Source organism: Rhyacophila brunnea, unplaced genomic scaffold (assembly GCF_057557595.1).
Source record: "Rhyacophila brunnea isolate RB1 unplaced genomic scaffold, BYU_Rbru_1.0 scaffold_14, whole genome shotgun sequence".
Classification (NCBI taxonomy): Eukaryota; Metazoa; Arthropoda; class Insecta; order Trichoptera; family Rhyacophilidae; genus Rhyacophila; species Rhyacophila brunnea.
The window spans coordinates 17,437,007-17,454,981 of NW_028232796.1; the positions used below are offsets into that span (position 1 = coordinate 17,437,007).

A 17,975-nucleotide genomic window follows, 5' to 3' on the forward strand; every position below is an offset into this window, starting at 1 on the left:
CGAACAATGGATAACATACTATTTTCTTTACTGTTATTTCTTGTTAGAAAGAAGTGATAATTAAAAGGAATAACTTTGTTATTATTATTGTTATTTGTAATATTTTTCGATATCTATAATAATAATATGTATACTAAAACCTGGTTTCGTCCCACGATATCTATTATTAATTGCCCGTTTATAAATCAATAATAAATTTGTGGTAAAATAAGTATTACTAAAACATTAAAATTATTAATTAATGAAACTTTTCCATTTGGATCGTTTTATTTCGATCCAGGTTTCGCCTTTTAACATTTTCGGGTACTATGTACACTCACCAATGGCCAACATATTTATAAAATATATTTTTTTAACCAATTTAATTAATTAATTTATTTTACATATTGTGGACATTACAAATAACGTTTAAAAAATAACGTTTAATAAAAAAAAAGACGTTTACAACATGACATTTAGAAACAAAGAAATATTATTAAAACAGTATTAGGTACATAACAAAAGAGATAGATCAGTATTTAGTTATTCTACAATATAAATGTGTAAATACAAAAAATATAAAGTATATAGGTACAAGGAAGTACACCAGATGAGTTAAGCAGACCCTATTTTAAGAATTTATAAAATAACGTCCACCTATATTCACCCTCACGTAGATGGAATATATCAACATCCGAAGCGATTTGGTTGAACAGAGTTATTGACCTCCCAATTGGCATCACCAATGGCAGGTTAGTTTTGCTCCTCGGGAGAACAAACAACTGATGCTCCCGATTTCTAAGATAGTTATCAGGGACACACAAGTCAATACTACCAAGAATGGCAGAGTTCTCATTCACACCACGTATAAGTCGAAAAAAATACGTGGCCAAATATTGATATCTTCTAGCACTTAAACTACAGTATGTAAGCATACCTAAGAGAAAGTCAGTTGGATAAAGCCACGGATAGTATCCATATAACCTCAAATAAAGGAGTCTCAATAATAACAATAATCTATCATTATAATATAATTTATTTTATGCTCGGGTTTGATAATTTTGCAAGCATTGCTATAATAATTATTGTAATCTCGCTGGAAATGGAATGCACTGAGTGATTTTTTTGATTATATTATTATACTTTAAATTAAAACAGAGACATTCAAACAATATTCATGAATTTCGTTACTTTTATTTATTATTTACACGTGAATAATTTGTTATATAATAAGCATGTTGAAATTCCTTCAGAAAATACTCCAGTAATTGAACGGATGACCTCCTAGTAGGCGTTATTAAAAACGTATTTCTGAAAATATTATTTGAGCTTAGTGTACGAAATTCATGTAGCTATAAAAAGATAATGCGTTGGCTAATGAATCGGTTATATCATAATTTTCTACTATGACGACGATCTTTATAGCATCCTATAATTAGCGTTTCAAGTAGGCAAGTTAACCGGCTCTTTTCCATACTATGGCACACGTGTTCAAAAATAGACAAAAATATTTAATTACTACTAATGCTCAGCGAGGCGGAGCCCTGTGGTTTCATGGCTTTTGAGCTGGAAATATTTTAGTTTTATCCAACCCATTAAATAATATTTCTTTAGCTATGCCCTCTCACTTCTTCAAACGCGAATTTTCCCACACAGATGCTAGGTATATATAATTTTACATAACGTTTCTATGGTAACGAATGTTAATAATTAATATTCGTAATTTATCGGCCCACGATGGCCGAGCGATTACTGCGTCAGCTTATAATGTGTTGGGCTCGAATCCGGGATCTGGAAAGTTTATACGCTGTTTTTTAATGTGTGTTTGGCAAAAATCTATTAATATTACCTTAACTCTATGGAGGCCTATGTGATCTTCTTTGGATCGGAGATGGCAACAAAAACAATAACCCACCCATGGGGTAAATGTCTATAGATATATATCAATAGTTGTTGTAAACTATGTTATATGCAGACCGAGTTTAAATAATATATGAAAGTTAAGCTGTAAAATATACGGTTACTAAGACTTATTTAATTTATTTAGGTTATTTTTGCTTAAGAGCGTACATAAGTGATACGGCAAATAATTTTCAACTGTATGTGGAACGAAATTCCGACCGCGTTGCCATTCGGAGAGCGATAGTCGACCTGTTTGCACGTCAATTTGTTTTGTGATGGCGTAATTCCATTCTTAAATCGTGTAAAGATGACTAAAAAACGTTCCGCATGTACTTGAAAAAGAAAACATGTCAATGAATATACTATTATTATTACGAATATAATAATAAACATAACATAAAAAGGACACATGTTGACTTTTTATGACAAATTATATTTCGTTCGGCTCGCATCATTTGCACAATCTGCGCATCGCCTAGTCACGATCTTTTTAGACCATGCTCAGCTGAGGTATAGCCTTAAGCTGATACTGAGGCTAAGAACAAACCACAAGATGGGTAACAGATTTGATGTCCTCGTGGGAAGAAGCGATTTGCAGCTTTGCGATTAATGTGATGTTTTGGAGGACATTGTACATATATAGCAATACAATGACCTAAATATGAACGACACAGAGTAAGTACAGCTGCGAATTGCGGATATCGTTGAGAATGTCAACGAATTGAATGGTGCCCTGGCGGTGGGTAAGACGGAAGAGCTTGGCAAAATTGTAAAGTTAGAGTGAGGACCTGATCGGCGGATCCTCTTCTAGATGAGAAGAGGCGATATGAGTCGCAGTCAAAGCCTCGGTAAAATCATAAAAAAAGAGTAATGATTAACTTAGCTGTTAGTTATTTCGTATTACAAATTCATTTAAAATAAAAAAACATATTTTTATATTTCGCATATTCACATAGGTACGGTTCAAATAATATTATGTTATTTGAAAGAAAACCTCGGCGGAAACCCTTACATTGCTTCCAAAGCGTAGAATATAAATATTTATGTTGCTACCAATTTAACCAATCTAAAAACGTCAAGGATCACCACGAAATTAATAATACTAAACGTTCAATCCGGAAACGACGAAATAATATTGTACTATTTTCAAATTTTCTCGATGTTCTTATTTTCAAATTTTGAGCAAACAACCCATTATGAAACACTGCAATTTGCTGTCAATAGTTTTAAATATTTAAATATAGAACTTAGTTGTTACATTATAATATATACACAAATAAAGAGTTATGTGTATCGAGATACTGTACGTGTATGTATTATAATCTTTATAGAATTTTCCATTGATCGTTCAAATAAGTACTTCTGATTATTTTGGTGAAAAGGATTGAGAGTTTGTACTCCTAATGCGGGTAAGAGTTGCCTAAGGCGAGCCGAGTTTAATGAAGAAAACAAAACAAGATTAACTAAGTCCTGGTGGGATGAGAGGGCAAGCAAAGGAACCGATTGCCAACTTGGTCAAATGTTTCAGAAAGTGGTAGGCCGTGTTTGTTTGTGTTTGTGAGCTGGCAGAGCTTCCGAAAGTTAATCTCTTGAATAATTTTTTCAGCGCTTGTTTCGTTTATCATTTCTACAATTTTCATTTTATTCCTCCAGTCACTTTTACGTCTGACGGAAATCAAGGACACAAATGGTTTTCTAGTGATGTGGATGTTAGATTCTTGCAATATTATCGGTTTAAATCAGCTTCAATAAAACAAATTTTGAATTCTGTTTTTTGTTATCTTTTTGAGTTATTATAAAAAAAACTTTAAAAAGTTTAAATAAATCACAATTTTTTTTTTGACCATGTCCGATCCTAATAGGATCATATGGGCCTCTACAGAGTAGCGTGCGTCACAATAAGTCAATCAAGTAAGTAATCACAATAAGTATACTATAAACTCAGGTAGTTGTCAGGAAAAACCGTAAATCGTACCTAATAATCGTATAATTTTATTGGAAATTAAAAATTAAAAATTATTTCAATTTCATTATCTTATTTTTTAAAGTAAATCAAGCAAATGGTTATGCATAGACTCATTTATTTTGAAGTTTTGTACTATCTGGGTCACTATCGAAGATCGTTTTTAGGTCGGTCAACATTTCACAAATTTTAATATTGAAAGTTTTATTTCAGTGTAAAATCTATACAAATATGTTTTTTAGGTAAGCTAGGTAAATGATAATATTGGATACACATACGCGATGTTTACACATATGTAACCACGATAATACTAATTGGACTAACTATACTATAGAAACACCATAAAACAAACCGATGGACAAACAAAACCACGTGATGTCATTAATGTCGCTAAGTTTATGAAATAGTAATTGACAGGATATGTCGCTCGGCGAGTAGACAATTGCTGTACAAATCTAGTCATACAGTGGTACCGAGGCACACTAAACTACCACTAGGCGCCATAAAAGTCATCAAGTTCGGCAACACAAACAACCCTCCAAACCAACCCACCCAGCACCACACTCGATCTTAATCGAGCGTATCGCGAGGCCCAACGTTTGATGTAAAGCATTTACGCCTGGGAATGTCTCAGGAGCATATATCCAAGACTGAGGTCAGCATGCACTCAAGTGTGCTTTGACTGAGTTTCTACTTTCTAATAAAAGTGTCCATAAGAAATATGAGCACGGTGACCATAAATAAATGATTATAATAATTAATAAATATAATATACTACAAAAAACAACGTTATGGACATACAAAGTATATGAAGAGATCTTTGCGTCCGCGATAAAACGCCACATTTTTTTTAAATGGAACAAAATTAGCCTTTATGGCGACCAGTTCAGACGACCCGAAAGTCCAACAGCTGGTTGAACTGATTTGTGCATGTCTTACCTTTCAAAGCACATTCTGGGTATGTGGTTTGCATTATATAGTTCTCCGCCACATGGGCATGTTGGTCGGACGATAAGTCCTAGTTCAAATAAGCCAATCCAGCATGGCTAGTAAAAATTAGGTGTAGTTGTCAGGAGTCAAACCGGTTATTTTCAATCGCTATTGAGTATTTGGAAAGAACAAATTTGTGTGGCTGCCTTGGCGGAAACCTTTCACTGTCAATTTCAGCAGATGTAGAAGGCAGCAAAGAATAAGGGACCGAGAAGGGTGAAAGTACATTCGGGAGACAATCATCTAGTAGTAGATGGATTGTAAATTTTTATTTCAATATTATGTAGTAATAAATAATATTCTTTAGTAATTTGTATGTTCGTTTCCTTTTATGTAGTTGTGTGTAGCGTTGTCTTCCGTTTATAATGTATTCAGCTGTCACAAAAGCACTTAATTTTGAGCGTCACTCGATATACAAGATGCCATAGAAATAGCATGCCAATGAGAATACAGTTAAGCGCATATACTTACTGTGACGTCACTGTACACGTCACCAGAGCGTAAAGGAAGTCGGAGTGGAAAGCGGAAGGTCTACGTGAAAAGACCTTTTGAATCGTCTCCCTTTATAGCCTGACATTGTCTCAAAGAATGGCCTTGTCCCCCCCGCCTAGAGTATTCAGCGAGAGAGAAAAGTCGCGGAAAATTTTCGAGACAATCTCGGATTGTTTAAATATTTTAGATTTGCGCTACGTTGTGAAAAACTGAGAAGTATATTATCATAAGACACTTTTAATTCACTGCCAAACAAGTATAAAGGGATCTCAAAACCACATATATATTCTTCTCGGTTCCGTACTGTGACATACTTTTAATAAGCATTATGTATAGAACATACATAATTTTTAAAAACACTTTTGGGAAACTATATTAAAACCAATAGAAAACATATTTTTGAAAAAAGTAGAGACACCTCACCCCGCAGGAATCGAACCTGCATTTCTCGAGTTTCGCGCCCACGCACACATAGGTATGCTTAAGGTACCATATTTAATTACGACAAATTTACAGATGTTGTTGGTTAGTTTTTAAAAATAAATTAAACACTGACTAAACCAAACGATAATAGTTTTGGTATACTTTGGGCGATACGACAAAATTGTGCACACCTTTCAAGAATACATATTACAGGTGTTGTTGGTTAGTTTTTATAATTCATTAAACCCTGCCTAAACCAAACTATATTAATTAATTATATAGATTACTAGCTGACCCGGCAAACGTTGTTCTGCCATCTAAATTATTTCTAGTAAATATTTTGGTTGTTAAATAAAAAATAACGAATGTATTGTAAGTGTGTGGGGATGATATCTATGACAGAAAGAGGAATGGAGCACTGTAGACGATGACCGCCGATAACATATTCATTGTTTGATCTCTTAAAAGTTAAATGTAAAGTGAAAAAAAATTATAATTTTTTTATCCTAAAGTAGGAAAATGAAATAAAGAAAATCAATATTAATTTTGAAGAGCAATTGAGTGTACAATATTTTTTGTCAGTCCGTCTTTAGCTAACACGAATAAGCTCGATGGTTTGCCCACGCGAGAACATGCCACGTACAATTGTCCGTGTGAAAAACATGGTGTGCCCAGATCTAAGCCGCAAACAGACATAGTTTGGCCTTGCGACTTATTGATTGTCATTGTGAATGCCAATCTAATAGGAAATTGAACGCGTTTGAATTCAATTGGCACGTCTGTAAGAATCATTGGAATTCGTGGCAGCAAAACATTTTCGGCTTGGAATTTGCCATTCAAAATGGTGGCTTAGATAATGTTTTTCATCAATTTTTTAATGACCAATCGCGTGCCATTGCACAGCCTAGGTGGGTTCAAATTCCGAAGTAAAATAACCAGAGATCCAACTTTCAGTCGTAGAAGGTGTGTTGACATGCCTGGTAAATCCAGTGAGTTCAAAAACTCTGTTGGATAATTTACAGCTTCGTTGACATCGCAAACTGTATCGATCGATTTGTATGATACCAAATCGCCTGGCAATGACTGCTGTATCTTGAAGTTTAAATCGTCAACATCCACATTTTTTGCTGCCAAAATGGCTCTTTCTGCTAGCCACGCATGATTTATGTATTGTGTGCGTACATCGGGAAATATGCGGTCAATGAGAGCATTTTGCGAATCAACGATTCTGCAGAAATTAGTGGGCAATTTTATGCATCCAGTATTTTCATAGACAGCAACTTTTCCATCGCCGATATCTAACAATTGGTTCGAGAATGTGTCAGCAGATGGATCTTGTAACATTTGCACGCGCATGTTTATTTTTAGCTGGACCTTTTCAACATTACGCCACAGTGGCGATGATTTCAAGCAAGCGTTGATCTCATCAGCGTACGTTGAACGTGGAATGATGGGAAGTGTTTGTCTGAAATCACCTGAAAGGAATAATAGAGTGCCGCCGAATAGTTTGTCGTTGTTTTTTATATCTTTAAGTGTTCTGTTCAACGCCTCAAGAGAATGTTTGTGTGCCATAGTGCATTCATCCCAGATGATAATTTTGCATTGTTTCAGCACTGTGGCCATGGACGATTGTTTTTTTATATTGCACATTGCGTCTGGGTTATTATGAATATTCAGTGGCAGCTTAAATGCTGAATGAGCTGCTCTGCCTCCATCCAATAAAGTTGCTGCAATGCCAGATGATGCAACAGCCAATGCAATGCCATTATTTGATCGTATTTTGGCGAGAATTAGCGAAATGAGAAATGTTTTGCCAGTTCCACCTGGTGCATCCAAAAAAAAGAATCCACCTTGTCCCGCCAAAACTGCCAGCATAATGCGGTCGTAAATGATTTTTTGTTCATGAGTCAGTAGTGGGACATTGCGAGTAACAATCGCTGCCATTTCTGCAGTATCGTACTGCAGTTCACGATTCATTTCGGTGTCCATTAAATCAGAAGTACTTCGATTTGGCGAACTCATACCGAAATGACTGAGTGGTAAATTGGCAATGACAACGCAAAGATCCTCGATAGTAATCAATGCTTCATTGTACATAGCGTCACTGAATGTAATCGTTAGATCGTTGCACCGTGTACGAATTCGATGCAATATATCGTCAGTCATTGAATCTTTGTGCTTATCCCACAACGTGTCTGCTCGTCCCGGGAAACATGTAGTCAACACTATAGCGAATAGTAGACGAATTTGTGTTGCTGTACAGCCCAATGCTGCTTCAGCAAGCATATCGTCCCAGTGATTGTCGTCTTCGAGCAAGCCGAGTGCAAGGCATGCATCTTTATATGTTGGATACTGTTGCCCATTCACTTTGCGTATATCTTGAAATGATAATGAGCCGGTGACATTAACCAACAACAGTCGCAGATAGAAACACTCAATCTGCCTTGGATTGACTGTATATACTCGGCCCAAAGTGTTTGATTTGAATAGGCCGGGGCACGCAACAATTGGTGTGCCTTGCTTGCGGGGCATCCATTTTTTTGTTTGATTCCATGTGAAATAGCGAGGTACTTCGGAATAGAGTAATGTTCGTGCAAAGGCACCGAAAGTATCCGCACGATTACACAATTCGAAAAATTCGGTGAGTGTAGTTTTTGGTGGATTTATGGCACGGTCAATTGCTGTCTCGTTGGTGAAAAATACGCGCTGGCCGTTTTCAAGATGGACGGCTAAATGTATAACTGCTGGGTCCCGTTCATGCATTGGGAAACCAAAGATACGCCAGACAGCTTCATTGGAGCTGATGTACCGGCCAATTTGGTAGCGCATTATTTCGTCGTTGTCATTCAATCGAGGAGCATTCACATCGGTATTTTGAATTTGAAATACAGCCATATCGCTGCCTTTATTCACATACTTGCAAATGTATTTGATGCTCTTCACCGAACTGCAGAACTCAACATTGATATGAGCATTGAATGTTTTGCTCAGCAGAGGCGAATATGGTACCACCCAACGATTGTCAATGTCAATGTCTGCGTTGTTGATATTTAGTGTAAATGATTGTCCGCCATTATCAGTATTTCTTCGACGATACATTGGATATCCGTCGACATTTGTGATCGTGTCGTTGGTGAAATGTTTAGGAAAACGCTTTGTACATTTTCCATCTGCCATGCAAGGCGATAAACGATTCAGATCACCGCATGGGCCATGGAATCATGTTTGTGGTAACAATATCGAACAGTAGTTGATCAGTAGACGGATCTATAATTTCCGCGGAAATTACACTATCGATTTCTTCAGGGCGTATTTTGTCGACTAACCAAATCAAAATGTGTGCATGAGGTAATCCTCGCTTTTGCCATTCTACCGAATACATCCAGCAACGTGTGGGACCGAATACGTGTAATTTTGTAATGAAGCTCATTAAAGACTTCAATTTTTGTTTGAACACACGTGCTGTAATATCATGACGATGTATTGCATTTTGGCCTGGCAATAGCAAAGATGTAATCTCCTGCCACTTTGGATTACATGTAAACGTTATAAATAAACACGGTCGTCCGTACTCGCGCACGAAAGTCATAGCATCCTGTATGTATTCTTGGATATGACGTGGACTGCCTACGTAGGATGATGGTAGAATGATAGAGTTACCAATTTCGGCGGTGTCGGCGTCGCTCATGATAGCGTCTCGCAAGTGAATGTATTCTTCCGCACGCAGCTTCTGTTGATTGTGTCGTAGGAATCGCAGTCGTTCGCTCTCTACCTTCGCGTACATGTCAACCATGAATTGTTGGCACAGCTCACGACATCGCAGAATGACGTTGTCCTGACCGCGTCGAATCATCATACGATACGCATAAAAATCCATCGAGCTCACTTTCTTGTTTGTTTCGGCTCCTGTAACAACATATTCAAAAATATTAATTCATTCATAAATATTAATTCAAAATGAATAATGATGTTTATAATGAATGAATTACCTGAGGCGGGATCTCGTTGTTTAATGTTTATGCAATATCCGTCTTGTCCCTTCCAGAAAATTAGCGGATATTGGAGAGCGTCGTATGAACGGTGTGTGTCAGCGATGAACTCCAGATTATTGTTTCTTCTTCGAATCACGATTTCTCGCGGCGATGTGCGGTCGCCAACCATGATTCCAGCAACGTCGTCAACAACAGGCGCATTGAATCGACGCACGTGCTCTCCAGCTGGTGTTTTATCAGGATTGATGACAATAGCGTGGTTGTCACTTTGCAATTCGTGCATGTATGATTTGAAGAATTTCAATAATTCGTTGTGCTCATTCAATAGGGTGTCCAGTTCGCCGACGATGCGCCTAGCATTAGGCGAATTGAGGTTATTGTAGCCGCAACGTGCATCTACGCGATTGATGTCCTCACCGCCCATGAAGTAAATTTGTAAAAAATTATGTGGTTCGTTTGGCATTGGCAGCAATGAGCCTACTTTGTGGTACACTTGGCCTTTGATTTTGAACGTTGAATGGAATTGTTGACCATTTGCCGCAGTATTGTGAACTATTTCTGTAGCTCAGAACGAAGTCATTTGGAAGCATGAATTGAATGTGCGAATGGATTTCAGGAACAGGTTTGAATCTGGATCCGTGCCGATGAGCAAGCTGTTCAATGGTTCTGGTGGTGACTCAATTTCTGGTAGTTGCACTTTTCCTGATGCGCAACACATACCGGCTGACTCATGTTTGAATTTTAGCGCATGACAATGGGGACATTCTTTGTCCATAGCACCAATCAGCACTTTAGGATGAGCAGAATATTCAATATCTGGCTCGTATTCGAATGCAAGACGAAGGAACGAAGCGGATAATGCTCGATGTACTTGTTGGCGTTGTCGGTCATTTGCTCTGCGCGTGTTAACTGCAAACCGGCGCGCTTGTCTCCGTTCCAATTGTTGTTGTTGATTTCATTCAGCTTGTGCCTCTTGTGATTGAGATTCACGCAATCGCGACATGCTCACACGCACATTTTCGTTATCTTGTTGGATTTGTTCGTCTGTGATTTCTGCTCTAATGTTTCGCATGTTTGTTGCTTTATTCGTTTGACGGCTCAAATAGGCCCCCTTACGTCTTGCTGGCATTGTACACTGTAACACAACACACACACACACACACAAATAGATAAATTAAAATAAATCGTACAACATTTTGCACACACTGCCTTGTGATATGCCGAATGAATTGTCAAAATAACGAGACGCTTCTCGTGAATTCTTCTCGGACGTACCGCCATCTGTCATTCAACAACATAAATAATTTCGTTCTGTTTGAAATACGAACGACGGTTCATTTGTTCATACAAAAATACTAAAATCGCGATTAAAAAATGGGAGAGTGGAGGTAGCAAGGTGAAAATTTTGGGTTATAGGTATTTTTTGATGCCAAATAAAAAAAAATACAAAAAAAAAATTGTCAAAAAAATAAAAGAAAATTTTTTCTGGATAGAGATACCCGAATCACCTAGCGGTATGAAATATACTTGTTGACCTATTCTCATACCTAACAAATATACATAAAAAAAATCATAAAAATCGGTCGAGCCTTAAAGAAATTTTTTTCTGGATAGAGATACCCGAATCACCTAGCGGTATGAAATATACTTGTTGACCTATTCTCATACCTAACAATTATACATAAAAAATTCATAAAAATCGGTCGAGCCGTTTCGGAGGAGTTCGACCACAAACATCGTGACACGAGATTTTTATATATATAGAGATATAGTATTATATTATATAGATTAATTATATAGATAATATTAGTTATGTAGGTATGATTTAATTGCATAATTTTAAATGTTTTATAGATAGACCAGTATTTTTTGACTATTAATCATTATGGCTTGGTTTTGCAGGGCTTAATAGAATTTTAAAAACTAATCAACACCATCTATAAATTGTAGTCTTATTTCAATGAAAACAAATACGTATGGCTGATAAAGTTTAGTGTGCATTATTTATGACTGATCTTAACAGCCTACCTTCACCCTTCGCTACTGTTTTGTAGAATTATCATGGTGTACTGTACCATGATATTACTATTAATTATTATTGGTTCAGTGACGATTTTACAAGAAATATATGAAGCGGTTACTTCATCAAAAAGTATGTAGACACAATTAATATCGGTTTACGGCAGAAGTAAAATTGTCGTATGGGAACATGGGGCACACTCGTCGGAATTTTACCACGTTTTTATTAGCTCGTATTCTTGTTTGTATTCTTGTGACGATTGAAGATTTTTAACTAACTTCCCGACTAGCTAGACATTTGAAACTTTTAGAATATATCAGAACACGACGACAATGCATTATTTTAATACTTTAGCCATATTTAAGCAGAATTGAATTCATTTTCAGTTAATTCTGTTTTGTATGTTTCGGAAAAAAATCGTAAAAAGTAAAACACTATTATTGGTTGCTAAGGGGGTCCTAGCAACTAAATTATTAATATATACGTGCGATACTATGGAAATCAATATGAAATGTCAAGATGACATTTCAGTATTCTATATTATTTATTCAGTATTTCTATCAAGTACAAAAAAAAGTATTTATTGATACATAGAATTGTCAACATATGATTCAACAGAAAATTTAAAAACGTGGTATATAAAAAGTTCTTTTTATCTTGTAATTATTTGATCTGTTTATTGAGAGTTTTTTTTATCGATAGGTACTTACTGAACTTAGTATATTAATACAGGATAGGGCAACAATTATGTTAAAAAAACTAATTATCTCTGTCGTAGATTTTTTAATTGATTTTTTGCAGGTTAATTGTCATTAAACTTTCTTCTTATCGTGTCATCCCCTAGTGGAGATTGGCCACAATGAGGGCGACCTTAGCCTTATCATCTGCTGCTTGTTCCAATTACGGAGGTTATTAAGCTACGACATACGACGGTGACATCTGATACGTTTTACCGTTGAGCTTTCCTTGGATGACAAGTTGCGGAACGCTATACTCTTGTCCTCGCGTAATATGATCGGAGTACTGTAGGTTTTTAGTTTTGATACTACTCAGAACTTGTCGGTCCTTTTCTATTCGAATAAGAACTTCAAAAGCTTCAAATCTCCGTATCATTCAATAACAATTTAAATTTTTTAAAAAGGTTCAAGATGATAAGAGATGTATTGGAATATAACTGATTCTTAGGTTGAACTCTTCAGTCCATATTTAGTATTATTGTAGCAGCATTGGTGCCACACCCTACCAGTGGTGAAGGTATGTTATTAAGATCCGCCATAAATAGTGCACATTAAACTTTGTTAGTCATACGTATTTGTTTTTATTGAACTAAGACTACAATTTATTTTATAGATGGTGTTAGTTAAATTTTTAAAAATAAATTAAGCTCTGCCTAAACCAAACCATAATAGTTTTGGTATACTTTGGGCGATACGACAAAATTGTGCATACTTTTTCAGTCATACATATTTGTTTTCGTTGGTTTAAAGACGCTTATTACACATATTGTTGGTTCATTTTTTTTAAATTCTTTAAGCCATGCCTATGCCAAACCGTAATCGATAAAAATTATTCTTCTATCTATAAAATATTTAAATTGATGTATGATTTAATTGCATAATTCTAGATATTTTATAGATAGACGAGTATTTTTTGAGTACTCGTATTATCTATTATGGCTTGGTTTTAGCAAGGTTTGATTGAATTTTAAAATCTTACCAAATTTTAATGAAAACAAATACTGACAAAGTTTAGTGTGCACTATTTATGGCGGATCTTAACAGCCTACCTCCGCCCTTCGCCACTGTACCCTACACATACATATACGAGTATTATTAAAGTGTACATATAACACACATGTTAAGTCACGAATTTGCTGTACTATCGGATAAAAAATATCAGGCTGCTTAAAAATTATCTTTCACTTGAATAGTATTATTATTGAAGAGCAAGTTATAAATCAATTATTGATTAATTGTTATTATTTTTGTTTTTGTGACTCATGTAATTCGCAGAAAACCGATTTAATGATAATATAATATTGTAATCATAACATAAGTTATCCAGAAAACTCAAGATAAAGACATGCTACCGACAAAGGCGTTATAGAGATTGTAAGTAACTGATATTATGATAAATTGATTAATATTTTCACTTCTTAGCGCAGATGTTATAAACTCAAAATCTGCCAATATAATAATTAATAATATAACGTATTATGAAAAGAAAACGTAAGGTTATTTTTTTAATAACAAATTAAAAAAACACAAGTGACATGATGCGAAATTTTCTGACGAAGGTTAGCGATCAACAGTACAGATGAAGCGCTTACTTCAAAAGCGGCTAAAATGGTTTTTCGAGTATTTTGAGTTAAATATATATTTTGATAAATATATTTGTCTAGGTACCATAGTATGGTCTGAGTTTTAGCTTCAAAACTCGGCTAAATACGTCGATATTAATTATTAAAAATCTACCTTAGTTTCAAAACCGGCTAAAACGCTAGTAAAAGATCGATAAATTGAAATAATATATTAAGTTATTTCAATTTATCTCAAATATAACCTATAAATAAAACCGTTTTAACCGCTTTTGAAACAAAGCGCTTCATATTATTATCAGCCTAGAAAATGTCATCGCAAGCAGATATTTACGGAATACCTACGGAAATTTGAAAAGCATTTTTTATTTAATAATATTGATTTTACTACAAACCATTCATATCCGACTGCACAAAATAGTACACTAGAATCTCTGGCCCGAGCTCTCTCTCTCTCCAGTCGGTCACCCTCTTGACGTTATCCGTCAATATACTCCGGGAGCACAACGTGAAAGGCCCATTTGAGTCTTCGCGTACTCAAGACATTGACTAGATTGGGATTAAATTATTCGCAGAGATCGGCATTTGTATAGATGCACCACCTTTGGCTTTCTTTAGCCAGGCTAAGTGTTCTTTGGAGAATTTTAGATGGCCTTCTCTTGTTTCTTTCCTTAGGCTCCAGATTTCACACTCAGATATAGCGATTAGTTTTACGGTCACGTTGTATACCCGAAATTTTGTCTTTTTGGACAATGGCTTAGACCTAGAACGCAGCATTTCCACTCTTTGACAGGTTTGATGTTATGTCGATCTTTTTGGAGATGTTGGTTCCCTAGTACTTAAGGCTATACCTCAGTTGAGGCATGGTCTAAAAAGATCGTGGCTAGGCGATGCGCGGATTGTCCAAATGACGTGTGCCGAACAAAATATAATTTGTCATATAAATCCAACATGCGTCCATTTAATGTTCTGTTTATTGTTCTATTAGTAACAATAATAATATATTCATTTACATGTTTTCTTTTTCAAGTAAATGGGTAACGTTTTTTAGTCATCTTTACACGGCTTAAGAATTAATACCCCCGTCACCATCCCGAAACAAATTGACGTGTTCACAGCTCGACGTTCGCCGTCCGATTGCCAGCGAGTCCAAAATTTCGTCGCACCTATAGTTGAAAATTATTTGCCGTTTCACTGAAGTACCGTCTTAAAAATAACGGTTTTCTCAAATTTAAATTTATCCCCAAAATTTTTCCTGTGTGTCTATTTTACCTAATCAATCAACTAAAAATCACTAGAATTATTCCCACGATGGCCTAGCGGCTAACGCGTCGGCACATAATGCCATGGGGTCCCAGCTACGAATCCTGGGTATGGCAAATACACATATTGTTTTTGAACGTGTGTTTGGAGTCATAGTGTGGACCTAATAGGTTGAGCAAAGAGGGTAACACCCGTTTATTGTAAAATCACAAATCTCTTAATAAAAACTTTCACTCTGTGGAGGCCCATATGATCTTAAGATCGGACATGATAAAAAAAATGATAATAATCTAGTAAAAGACATCTTAAGAAAGAACAATTCAAATAGTTACTTAAAAATATGTACACTTTAAAAATTTCATTAATTATTATCAAAATCATGTTGGTTGCTAATTGCACAGTTAGTGCACGAACAATATTTTTTCAAGGGATGCCAACTCAAAAAAATGTTGTGCATATTTAAAAATATAATAATGTGTTTAACTTTTCTGCTAGATAGTGATGAAATCATATGTTTTCTATTATGGACATGCACACGCGAATAAAGGTGTCATTTATAATCGGCACATATCCGGATACTCCGATTATATTGATAACGATAACACACTGGCTTTGAAAGAATTACACAATAATTAGATAACATATACCAGTGGTTCTCATGTGCAGCCACCAGAGGATTTTTCTGCGGCCACCAATATAATTTTAGTATATAATTTAATTAATAGGGCTAACGTTAAATATGCGTTATTGGAAATAAGTCATGACCAAGTACTTAAAAACCGTTTTAATAATACCACGGTTGAAAAATTCAAGCCAATTCAAAGAATTGGCGACAATTGCTTTATTAATATTGTCGTTTTTCCTACTACTGTATACTGTGAAAGATCATTCAGTGCAACGCTCTTCATAAAAAACAAATATCGAAGTCAGTTGATAGATGTAAACTTAAAAGCAGCCATGCGGCTCGCATTGGAAAAAAGGAGTATTGAGAAATTTCCATTTGCATTATTTTTAAATAAATAGATATGTACTATATGTACTAAAATGTTCAAATGGACTTTTTTTGAGTTGCCCCATCTCTTCCCTCCATGTATATGCAGCCGCGGATTGTGCACAGCCGTATGACGCTATAAACGTGTCAGAATGAAAAGATTTTAATGCCACACTTCCATGTCCCGAAGCGATACTGCACGGGACTGATGTAGCAACCATGCACCTTAGTGCTTAAAAGAAAGAGTTTTAGAAAATAAAAAGAATCTTGACTTGGTCTGACTTGTCTATACATAAATTGACCCATTATTTTTCGTAGGTAAATAAAATTTAGCTTTAATTTTTTCAATCACAACAAAAGTTAAATTTGGTGCGGCCATCAGACGTTTCCATATGACTGTCCATGTCAATTGTGCGGCCACAGTTATATTCCACGTGAGAACCACTGGATATAGACACTACACAGTATATACTTTCCTAATTTTGCTTATGATTAATAATTAATCCATAATATACTTATATAGGGATTTATATAATATATGACAACACGATAATCGTTATACGGTATTGATGGACACGTACTAGTACGGCAACAGCCAATGCTAAAGATTCAGACAACCAATAAACAGAATATTATCTATAATATAAAAAACAATATTTGTTTGTTTGTTCGTGTTTTATGCGCAGCCATACCGTTCATCCGATTGCGATAAAACTTTGTCAACTTATTGCTTTCACTAGCGCGAAGAGTATAGGCTATATCTTATATATAAAAATGAATGTCTGTATGTCTGCTTGTCTGTCTGTCTGTCCCGTATGCATTCCTATACCATTCATCCGATTGCGATGCAATTTTGGTGAGTTGTCGAGCGCACCCCCGCGAAGATTTCTGAATTAGAAAATCATCTTCTTCTTCTATTCATATGAGTTCCTATACCATTCATCCGATTGCGATGAAACTTTTGTTAGTTGTTGTGCGCACACCTGCGAAGGTTTCTAAATCAGTATTATACAAAATACAAAGTTTGCATATTTTAGATTCGATTTTAATTTAGTGTTCTTTTGTTTGACCTTTACTCCTATTAGAATTACTTTCATATTGCCATATTGTATGACACAGATATTTTAATATTAAAAGATAATAACTTATTGTTATTTTTTAAATATCTAAGATAAATATATCCACGAAGCGACCCTGTGCGAAGCCGGGTACTTCAGCAAGTAATTTATAATATTTTAAATAAACCAAATATTGCAGAATTAACAAAAAAATAATATTGTTACTAAACCATCAAAACATAACCATCTTTCTTAACCGTTAAAATCAATCAAGTTCACTTTTAATCATTGTTTAAAATACATACTATTTTAATAAATTATCTCATCATTGATTCATATTATGACATAATCGGTAATTAAACGTAAAATGTGGAAAAAAACCTTTGGATATTCAATATAAATAAACAAATTAATGCTGTCTTCTATTTTGTTTGCTAAGGTTATTTTACCATGTCCGATCCTAATATCAGTGACGTCCCGTGGGGGTAGGCAGATTGAGCGTCGCTTGGGGGCGGCAGTTACTCGAAGGGCGGCAAATTGAGGAAAATCATTTGAAATATATAGAAATAGCTATCTAAACTTAGT

At 35.3% G+C, this 17,975-nt stretch overlaps 1 protein-coding gene across 1 annotated transcript in view; it reads left to right on the plus strand.

Moving 5' to 3' along the window:
• The window catches only part of Dh31 (diuretic hormone class 2), a 160,420-nt gene that overhangs the window by 141,123 nt on the left and 1,322 nt on the right, over positions 1-17,975 (plus strand). The gene's annotated exons all lie outside the window — the stretch shown is intronic.